The sequence below is a fragment of the Nanorana parkeri genome, unplaced genomic scaffold (assembly GCF_000935625.1).
Source record: "Nanorana parkeri isolate BGI_ZX_2015 unplaced genomic scaffold, ASM93562v1 scaffold547, whole genome shotgun sequence".
Classification (NCBI taxonomy): Eukaryota; Metazoa; Chordata; class Amphibia; order Anura; family Dicroglossidae; genus Nanorana; species Nanorana parkeri.
In genome coordinates this window covers 704453-716402 of record NW_017306815.1, presented here as the reverse complement: position 1 = coordinate 716402, position 11950 = coordinate 704453, and positions in this window count along the sequence as shown.

Below are 11950 nucleotides of genomic sequence, written 5' to 3'. Positions count from 1 at the left end.
AACCCCCCAACACACACACCTCAATCTGGGTTTACAATTAAAGCAAAACCTATCTGAAAGGAGAAAACCACTGCTCTGCTGTCTCTTTAGATAACCCATAGTGCTTTGGAAATCCATAGACCTGTGCTATATGTGTATGTGTGTACGCGTATGTGCGTGTTTCAATAAAGAAGTCAATATAAAACATCAGTTTAAACGTGACCCAAAACCATTACAGTTTACCTTTCATTAGCACGGCAAATGTTCTGATAGGTGTCCTGCTGCCAAAGTTTGGGGAATAACTGGCAATTTATCATTTTATTGTATAACCCAAAATTTAAAAATAACGAATTTAATGACCAACAAGGTAATATACAAACTATAATTTTGGTACAAGTATAGTTTGGCCATCTTTGTAAAACAGACATTTCTACAGAAACATAAGAAACTATAAAAAAAATGAGATTCCTCTGGCAGTGACGCACATGTAAATCTGCGGTGCTGAATCCACACGCAGCCCATGAAAGTTAAGGTGACCATAATTGGTGTTTTGGGTCCACCACAAAATGTCAGCACACATGTGGGAAAGCCTCAGAGTAGTTGAAGGGAGAAGCAGTGTGACTGACTTAAACAAGAACTTTATTCTTCGGGGAGCAATGGACAAATACTCAAGCTACAAGAAACTTGTTTACGCATTTTATAGTATGATCTCCGGACATTGTAATAATCATGGACATCTCATAATTTCATTTAAAATTTTGAGGTCAGAGAGGTGGCTTGACTTTTTATCCATCGCGCCGATGGTGTTCTCCAATAGTGTTCTGCAATCGGCCAACAGCTCAGTTTAGAGACACTGCTCTGTCTGTACTATTTAACGGGTTCCCTTTGATGAGTCTATTTCTGCAGCTGATGACTCTCTTCCTGCGGGTGTCACCTCTAATATCTGTAATTTTGCAGCTGTTTGATTTTCGCTCCCATTAACTCTTAAATTAAAGACAGTCTGCTTTTGTGTATGTCTGGGCCACAGAGGGTGGTCGCTGCTCACGAGCCTAGGAAGATGTTTGGGCTATGCGGACGGCGGCTCTTTTTCAGCTGTCTGAGGTTTTTGGAGAGTCATATGACCTGGTGAAAGGTGAATATGAAAAGCCAGAGCAAATCATGAATGTGTCTGATATCACACTTAAAGCGGAGGTAAACCCTCAGACCTCATTCACATGGTTTGCTTCGTATTAATAAAGCTTTTCAAATGTTTTGCATAACATGTGCCTGTCCTGTACATACATAGCGAATGGTCTAGTACACACAGCACATTTGCGTCATGTTCATTTTTGCATTGTTAATACTTTACAACTTGCAAAACTTTTTAAATGCCTCTATTCAAGTCAATGGAAACGCAACTTAAACACATCCTAAATGCTCCTAAGGTATTGGGCATGCGTTTGTGCAGCCCAACAGCACGACTCTTTCCTTGTTTTCACTTCCCTTAAAAAAAAAAAAAAGAGAAAAAGAAAAAAAAGGTGTCCGTAAAGCTTTATGAAACAGTATACAATATAATATTCTATTATAAAAACACAATCGTGTTTGTACAAACAATAGTGCTGTGTTGTCTTAGTGTTGCACAGATTGCACTGGACACTTGATTGGGAAAGATTGCTATACTAAAGCTGCCAATACACCTGACGATTATCATACGATAATCACGGTGATCCCGCGATCGTACGATAATCATACGTAATACGATAAAGGTGTATGGGCAGCATGCGACCACATTTACTGTATGGTCATACAATTTTCGTATAACAAGCACGCTAGAAAACCCGGCAAAAATCGTACGATTTTCGGCAGGTTGGTAGCGCGATCGCAAGACGGAAGCCGCACGACCCGAGGTGCACAAACGCGCACTGCCCGCTCACCATTGCAATAATCTGTAAGCCCTCTCCTCAGCGGGGAGGACTTGCGATGATCGCAAGTACGACCTGCCTGTCCATGATGGGCAGGTCGTACGAAATTGTAATCAGCTTACAACCATTGTACAACGAAAGTCGTGCGATGGTTGTAAGGTGTATGGCCACCTTAAGTCTACACATGACTGTTGTTTGTACTATACAAACACATATGTGTTTGTATAACAGATTATTATATTGTTATGTTGCACTTTTTTGTACAAAGGGATATGATTGTATGATATTTTAGAGAGTGCTGCACTTTTTGGGCGCTTTCATACTATTTAAAGTAGTATTAAACGCTTAAACTTTTTTTTAATAATAAATCCATATCAAACAAGTATACATTGTCCAGTAAAGTATTTCTTTACATTTTTGTACAATCTCTCTCTCTCTCTCTCCAGCTTCCCTGAACTTTCTGCCCAGTACAAGATCACAAGAGAGAGCCCAGACTCATCTACTAGCTTGAGAAGGTAAGAGGGAGAAAGGAAGAGAGGTCAGCAGGGGAGTTGCCTTGTCGTGCCTGTGTGATTGTGGAGGCACACACCGCTGATGCTGGGCACACACCTTACAACCATCGCAAAACCTTTGTCTTGTGATGGTTGTAAGGTAATTAAAAAAACGTACGATCTGCCCATCTTGGACAGGCAGATCGTACTTGCGATGATCGCAAGCCGCTCCCCCCTGAGGGGCGGGCTTCCGATGACCGCAATGCCGAACGGGCAGTGTGCGCTTGCGCACACCGGCACGTCCGGCTTTTATCTTACGAACATTCTACACACCCGTACCGAACATCGAACGATGCTCAGCGGGTTTTCAAAACATGTTCGTAAGTTAAAAGTCGTGCGACCTTACAGTAGTAGAGGTCGCACGGCTTCCACACACCTTACGATAATCGTACGATCGCGAGATTTCCTGCGATTATCGTACGATTATCGTAAGGTGTGTGGGCACCCTAACAGGCAAACCGGACCCTGCAAGGGAAAGGAGCCACCCCAAAACAGGATATCAGGGCAAGAGCACAGGATTCTGCAGGAAACTAAAACTTTTAAACATCAAGAAGCAGAATCCATTGTAAGTGATGTAATCAGCAATCAAATAGCATACAAACCTGTTGACTTTAATATCACTTTAAAAGGTTTTATTACTTTTTGGGTCAGCAGTCGACAATTTATGCAGCGCTCTACATGTCTTTGGAGTGTGGGAGGAAACCGGAGTACCCTGGGGAAACCCATGCAAGCACAGGGAGAACATGCAAACTCCTTGCAGACAGTGTCCTGACCAGGATAGGTAGCATTTATTAGCCCAACACGTAAAGCTTTAGATGTCCCTTTTATTGCTTCTGAAACTTCTGGAAAGTGAATCAATGTTGTAGCCATTTCAGAGGTATTTTACTCTCAGCATGTATAAACTTAACCTAACTTGCTGACACGTTGTTTACTGAGGGCCCAGTCACCCCAAATCCAGCGCGTTCCGAGGCCAGAAGGCACTGGACCGCATAGATCAAGCTGGGCAGCGTTCTGGGGCGGGAAGGGATGTGTTGGTGTCATTGATGTCAATGGCACCGCAGACACGCCCCCCACCTCCAGTGCGATCGCCCGCACCAGAACGCCAGGTACAGGAATGCCCTCCGTTCCGGTGCAGTGCAATGTGAAAAATGCTGCATACACTATTTTTTCAGATCGCACTGCACTGGTACGGAGGGCATTTCTGTACCTCGTGTTCCGGTGCAGGCAATCACACTATGGGTGAGAAGCGTGCTGTCTGTGCCATTGACATGAATGGCACTGACACGCCCCCTCCCGTCCCAGAACGCTGCCCGACTTGATCTTTGCGATCAAGTGCGTTTTGGGCTTGAGCCGCACCAGAACACACTGGATATGGTGCGACTGGGCCCTAAAGCACTTCATATCACATTTCTGTCTTCGTTGTTGTTCATCCTTTGTTGCTGCTAATCTCCTGCAGCCCTATTGCTGCCACCTCCTGTCTATATACATTCACATATACCAAAGCCTATATAAGATTTTAGAGATTGGGTTCACATGTACTTTCAAAGAAATGTCTCTTGGTATCTTTTTGTGGAGCCATACTCTTCCATTGGTTTTTTTTTTTGGGTAAAAATTGTGCAAGGAAGTAGGGGTGTATATTGCTCTATCAAAGTTATACTGTACTGAGATATGAAATATGGCCATTAAAATAGACACAATGGACTTGGCCTACATATAAAGGATCCCTAGTATTAATTCAAACATTGATCCTGCCTTCTGGGCCTTCAACATTGTAAACCCCCATCACATGGTCTCCTTTGTGGTCTGAGCTCTTTGAATATGCTGGCCTGAGAATACCATGAGCCAGACTCTACTTATAGGAGGAACGTTCTGGACGTATGGGGTTACATCGAATTTACAGCAAGAGGCTTCTGTCCTGCGAAACTAAGCCTGGGTATAGTTGATGATCTAAATTGCTCAGTCATTACAAACTGCAAAAAAGTTTTTGTTGAGGCGAGAGTTCCAGGCTATACTACAATGTTGTCAAACAATAAAAATGTGCACAGACATATTGTAATGTATACGTTAATGAAATGAGGCTTAATAAGAATGCGTGCAGTGCCAAGGTTATCCCTCTGCTCACTCCGCTCTCTCCTGTCCAGTGTTGTACCTGGGGGGGGTGGGCTGTCTGCCATACGTAAATCCAGGTTGGGAGTGCTCTAGGATTCTACCCACTGTCCGCCGCACATTAGTAATATGCGGAAGTCCCTGCAAAGCTGCGGGTTCTTGACTCTGATGTGTCATATTACACAGCCGAGGGGAAGCTTGGGATAACTTCCTTCTCTGTTGGGTTCACATGTGCCTGTTTGTTTCCTGCATATTGTCACAATTCCATGTATATTTTCACTACGTATGGTTTGTTGTCCACATATTGTAACAATTGTTTATTTGTTACCCTCATATTGTCACGATTACCAGTTTGTAGCCCGTGTATTGTCACAATTTTCTGCCTGTGCATTGTAAATATTGCTCTAGGCTTTTGTAACAGTTGACTGACTGTTGCCTGTGTATTAAATATGAATACCCATTCCATGCTGTATTGTATTGTTAGGTTTGCCAGTTTTTGCCTATGTATTGTGAAGTCGCAACTGTTTAGATGACCATATACAAATTAATCTTGAGGGGGAGGAGTCAAGTGTGCTATTCAAAATTCCAAAACTGGACCCTCTGCATAGAAATAACAGCACTGGAGAATGGTGATAAACACCAGACCTGCTTGTTCAAAATTGGACAGGTGGGATGGGGGGATTTCCCCTCACTTCCTGTTCTGTCTGATCCTAAATGAATAAGACATAAAGAGAGATTTCCCCTCACTTCCTGTTCTGTATGATCCTAAATGAATAAGACATAAAGAGATCCTGCTAATGACACAACAGTAATAAAATATTGACAGAGGTTTTCCACTCAATCCTGAAAACAATGTTTTGGTTGCAGTTCGACTTTAGTGTACAGGTTGGTAGACTTACCAGAAAGACATAACCGTAAGATGGTCACACGTGCTATAATGTTGTCCCAAAAACCTTAACCACCTCCAAATGCTGTCACATAGGGGCTTGTTAGCACGTGTATGTAAACAGGGGGTGGGGACTTCTAACAAAATAAAAATAAACTGTGCAATCCGCCGCGGTTGGCACATCAGCACTGTGCCTGGGAACACACACCAGCAGCTGTACGTTGCAGTACGGACACAAACTAAGAGACCGTTCTGTCTGGACCGCAATTCAGACCACTGCTCTATGAAAATTTGTGTCACCGGACCTCCTTAAATTTTAATTCACTATCCCGATATAAGGTGTGATCTAATGTCCATGATCCCCTATGCAGGTAGACTGTTGTTATCCTATTGTCTTCCTAATTACTCAGACACCATCTGTTATATGTGGAATGTCTGATAAGAGCTGTCCTTATAAAATTATTGTATTAAGATGGTAAATCTTGCAGGTGTGTTCAGGGAACAGTGGCCATATAGTGCCTCCAGCCCCGGCTGTGTGTGAAGAGAATTCACATTGTGCTGACATCAGACAGCAACAGATTGGATCTGGGATATGCAGCCTTACAACATCCAGAAGGTGCTCCAAAATGTCTGTGTAATTGGCAGGTCTGCTCTTCCTAATTGCTATCTTGAAAAGGAGTGATGTACAAATAATGACACTGGACTTTGATGTCTGTGAATCTACCTAAAGATGCACTTGGACAAGTCTGTCTCTTTCTCAACCTTTGTATTTTTGCTGCCAGGAAGACAACAATAACATGGTATGCTGAGCACCAGGGCAAATAGCACTGACTGATGTCGTCTTGGACTATTCTGTTTTATATTGTTTCTAAATCAGTCCTGGACTAACTAAGGTCACTATAATATCAATAATAACAACAACAAGTCTGTATGCTAAAGCTTTCCTAAAGGGGTTTTCCATCTTCATGCTACTAGGTTGAAATGTCCTCTGTGCAATGCTAACCAAAGGAAGGGATGTGTGCAGCCATACATGCTCTGATCTGTCCCACAAGTACCGTAGCTCCACAGCTACTGCAACAACTTCAGCTTCAAAGTCTTGATGTGGCAGAGTGAGCTCAGCAGAGCAGAGAGGAATCAGCTGATTACAGTTTACAGATAACAACCTGATCCTCAGTAGAGAGGATTGAAGATCCTCTGGAGGGAATTTTGATTTTCTAGGACTCTGGCCTGTGAAAGAATCTATTAAATAAAGTGTGAAAAATAGCCCTGACTCCTGACAATGCACATACATATACATCGCCCCGTACCTCTACATTATCACAAAAATCACTTACAAAGGTGGAAATGTGCTTATACTCCCAAATGAGATGGGAAAGAGGGACACCTTTTTTCAAAAAGCATGATACATTCCTGCCATGCCCCATTATACACCAGCATGAAGAATTAAAGTATAATTTTAACTCTCTAAAATGTGATCTATAATCCATGTGCTGTACTCGTCCACCTCGATCCTCTTAATGATCTCTGTGCTTTGTGTATCCGCAGGCTATACACACTGGGTCGCTGCTCCTGCTTCAATCGTTGTCACCCTACAGCCAGGAGATAAAAACCAGAATCATGAGGTAAAACATTGCAAGATTGAGGAAATGGAGAAGGAAACAGTGATACCAATTGAACGAGTGGAGGGTAAGAAACTGTTTTAGGAGCTTTTATTGTTACGTTTAGTTTAACACTTTAATGTGAAAAAAATTATCACTAAAACTTGTTCACCACTCCTTTTTCCTCTATACCATCTTAAAAAAATAACAAATGCAATAACTAGTTGCAATATAAATAAGTTAGGACAGTATAACAGTTAAAGGCTCCCTCCGTAGTACTTCTTTTCTGCCACAAGATGTCTTCAGGGTTGAATGATGTTCAGCATCTTTCAGCTTCAACTCATTTCCTCTTAGCCCAGGCTGTCATGGCCCTGCCTCTAGCCCAGGGGTAGCCAAACTCCGGCCCTCCAGCTGTGGTGGAACTACAGATCCCATGATGCATCTCTCTCCGGGAGTCATGTCTGGCTGCAAGAATCTTGCAATGCCTCATGGGATCTGTAGTTCCACCACAGCTGGAGGGCCGGAGTTTGGCTACCCCTGCTCTAGCCCATGAGCAGACAGTGAAATATAATAAGCACCCTGATAAGCTCATCCCTTTGTCACTTCCTAAACCATGGATATTAATATGGTGCAGGGCACCCCTTGGCGGCTATGACAGAAAATATTCGTTTGAGAAGGCTTTCTACAAGATATTGGTATTTGTTGGTAAGAATTAGATTCCATTCAGCCAAAAGACCATTTGTGTGGTCAGGTACCGATGTTGGAAGGGTAGACCTGGCTCAAAATCTGTGTTTTCCGATTCGTCCCAAAGGTCTTTAACAGGGTTGAGGTCAGGGCTCTGTGCAGGACACTTGAGCTTCCTCCATATCAACTCATCAAAGCATATCTTCATGGAGCTGGCTTTTCCGGGACACAGTCATGTTGGAACAGAAAAGAGCCTTGCCCAAACAGTTACCACAAGGTTTAAAGCACACATTTACCAAAAATGTCTTTCTCAAGGCCAGGAGCGTCCCTATAATGAGGTGGTAGCCTTAGGCGGCATCTCATTTGGGGGGCAGCAGGTGTGTGGGGGGTCAGCAGCATGACAGCTCGGCTGCCCGCTGCCTAATGCCTCTTGCCCACCACCTAAAGCCTCCTGCCTGGCTAATAGCTCGGCTGGCCACCTCCCACCCGGCTGACAGCTCGGCCGGTCACAGCTCCCCCCTTCTCCTGCCCGCCTCAAGCGGCAAATAAGGTAGGGATGGCCATGCACAAGGCAGAGTGAAATGCCTTGAGAAAGGGATGCTATGAAGTCCCGAAATGTTGGTTTGTGATAGCTTTTTAGCACTATAAGATTATCACTATACCAAGGTCTGCTGCTGAAGATCTTTTCGTTTTCTTCCCTAGGAATTTCTGTACAGAAGAAGGTAATTTTTTGTTGTTGTTACCAATCCTCTCATAAAAGTGTTTCACATAAGAAATCCTATGCCTTTGAGATCATAAATATAAATTAGGGATATATGATGTGTATGAGCAGATAGTGTGGTTACATTATTCTAATAAACAAAAATTGCATTCAGCATTCAGCTGCATCATTTCACTACAACTCTCATTATCCATAAAGAGTACTTGTGTGTCAAGTGGAAGCCTGTTTAAACTTTGCTCGGCTTTCAAAGTTTATTTGCGGTGTAAATCCGCTCTGTTCACATGTGCATTCTTTTACGGCTCTTACTGTACCCCTGTAATTATACTAGAGCCCCCCTTTCCTTCTTCTCTCCCAAAGTAACCTGTTTTCCTTCCATGCTTTTGTTACGATACAGTTTTGTCTTTGTATATCCCAAAACCCGTCTGCCTTGATGTTTGCTACCTCTGTCCACAGACACTGGTACTCCTTGTATTCCTATATGCCACAAGGACCCTCCCTTTTCAGAGGCAGGATTTTTGCTTATTAGTTAAATGTTTGCACTGAAACCAGATACCTGGGATTTTTAAAAAAGGACCCACTCATACTGACTGCATCTATTTAAAAGGACAAGGCTAGGTTTATGAGACTCTACGTCTTCATGTGCCTCTATGACAGACTCTTCAAAGAGTGTTTTTTTTTTTTTTTTTTTACTTTTTTTTTTCCCCCTCGTGCCTTGCTGTGTCAAATGAGCATCCAGCAATCGTACCGCTTAGGTCCAGCAGCCTAGTTAAAGACCAGTGCAAGCGTATAATTGCCTGCTTCAGGACCTTCTCACCCATAATCGGCTGAACCTGCCTCTCCAATGACCCAGGAGGCTCACGGGGCTTTCCGACTCTCTAAGAAGGAGTCAGTTTAAAACCTCCAAAATAAAAACAAAAACAGGCAAACACACCCCCAAACAAAAAAAGGAAAAGAAGCAAGATCCTAGCTGCTGGGACAAATGCATACAAATGAATTTAGGGGCTGGAAGGAGAGATTGCACTTCTCACCAAGCCGCCAAGTAAGTGTCTTTGCGCTGTCTACAAAGTTTGTTTAATAAAATAGTTTGTTAGCTTTGCTATAATTTTTTGTTTTTTAATGTATCTGGTGTACTGTTTGCATTAGATGCCTCCTGGCTGTTAAAGATTAATGTGAAAGTTTGCTGTGGATTTTTAAATGTTCTTTTGCAAAGGCTTCATTTGTCCTCTACGTCCTCTATCATCCCAGGGATGGTGACCGCTGGGAAACTTTTGGATATGACTGATGGGGGGGCACCTTGCGTCACATGACGTCTTGCGTGATGTTGTGGAATTAATCTGCCTATTACGCAATTAGAACGGGTCTGCAGGTACAGAGCAGTTACGGATGTCAAAAGTTGCATTGCATTTTTTTAACTTTACGCATGTAGAAGTCATGACCTCTGACCCCTTGCATTACTGTACTAAATTTTAATGCAAGGAAGAGGTGCAAGCATGGAACTTTAGCTGACCTGAATTTGCAGAGACCTTTTAAGCATATGAAAAACTTTCAAAAGACATTGGTGTATTTTGGTATCTGTTATTTTAAGATACTGATGAATGAAATTTAGGGCTTTTAAAAGACCAGGTGGCATTGGCTGTTTCAGGATTCCCTTTAACAGTGTCTTCCTGAGTGAGCCATCAGGTCAGTTCTGTCCAATGGGCTACCGCAATTCCATCTCAGGGGATTCCTTGATATGACGTCCAAGACTGATGCGTGATGGCGTAGGCAGGGTATACCATGTCCTTGCACGAACCGACGATATATTAACAGCTGCTATTGCCCTATTGGTTATAGTATGCCAATTGTTTCTCTTTTTATTCTAAATGTCATTGGATTCAGTGATTGCAGGTCCATGGTGCACAGCTGAAAAATGGGTTGACCATTAATTAATCAGAAGAGAATAGTTAAGTACAGGATAAGGTTGTGGTAATATTGGTTCCAGGGTCATAAACCTGGCAAGTTTATGTTACAGAATAAGCTGTCTGTTCTACTGTGCAGACAGATCTGAGGGTGTCTGGTGAATGAAACTTACACTGACCTGACAGTGTGGCAGGCGTGTAGTACATCCAGGACCTGCTACGCTCTTCCTGCATTTCATAGGATAGTTCTGAACAAAACTGATTAGGAAACCAGACAAGAGGTACAACATATGAGATAGTGGATTAAAGATTCAGAGCTTATATATCTGCGGTGTCATAGCAAATACCTAGCTGCAGTGCAAAGCAGTGTGAACCTGTATATGTGTGTGAAGCAGTGTGAACCTGTATATGTGTGTGAAGCAGTGTGAACCTTTATATGTGTGTGAAGCAATCTACTTTTTGTGCAGAGCAGAGTGACTCTGTATGAATGAAGCAGGACCGTGTGACTGTATATGTATGGTGCAAAGCAGTGTGATTCTGTGTATGGTACATTGGGATTCCATATATGGTGCAGAACATTGCAGAACATTGTGATTGTATGAATGGTGCAGAGCATTGTGGATTTATATATGGTGTAGAGCATTGTGATTGATGTAGAGCATTGGGATTTTAAGTATGGTGCAAAGCAGTGTACTTCTTTGAATGGTGCAGAGCATTGTGATTATATGTATGGTGTAGAGCATTAGGATTTTATGTATGATGTAGAGCATTGGGATTTTATGTATGGTGCAGAGCATTTGGGATTCTGTATATGTTGCAGAGTATTTGGGATTGTATATATAGTGCAGAGCATTGTGATTCTATGTATGGCGCAGACCATTGTGATTCTGTATGCGTGGTGCGGTGCAATAGTAACCTGTAGTAGCACACAGCACGTGAACCAGTAGTGTGTAGAAAAGTATGGACTTTTGTATTTGTGTTGCTGTAGCGGCCCAAATATATATATGACAGCAGCATTCTTTATTTATTTAGCAGGAGAGTGAGAAAATTGTATTTGTACTACAAATCAGTTTGAATCTATATGTGTACAATGTGGAACAGTGTAAGCCTGTATGTACAGTGCAGTGCAGTGTGAACCTGTATGTGTAAAATAAAGAGCAGTGTGTGAACTTGTATGTAGAGTGCAGAGCAATGTAACCCGTGTGTGTGTACAATACAGAGCAGAGTGAACATTTTAGGTACAGCGTACCTGTACATGCAGTGTGGAGAAGCATAAACCTGTATTTATAATGCATGGCGATGTGAACCTGTTGGTGTAGTGCAGAACACTATGGACATGTACCTGCAGGGCAGACTAAGTGCATTGAACCTGAATGTATATAATACATTGAATTGTAAGCCTGGATATATAGTGCATTGTGCTCTACATCTAGGCATTTAGTGCAGTGTGAGCCTGGATATTTAGTGTGGTGCAGTGTAGTGTTAGCTAGCAAAATAGCGCAGTGCAATGTAAGCCTGGATATATAGTGCAGTGCCAAGCTGGATATACAGTGCAATACAGAATTGAATATACAGTGCTGTGTGAACTTGTATGTGTACAATACAGAGCAAAGTGAACACCTATGT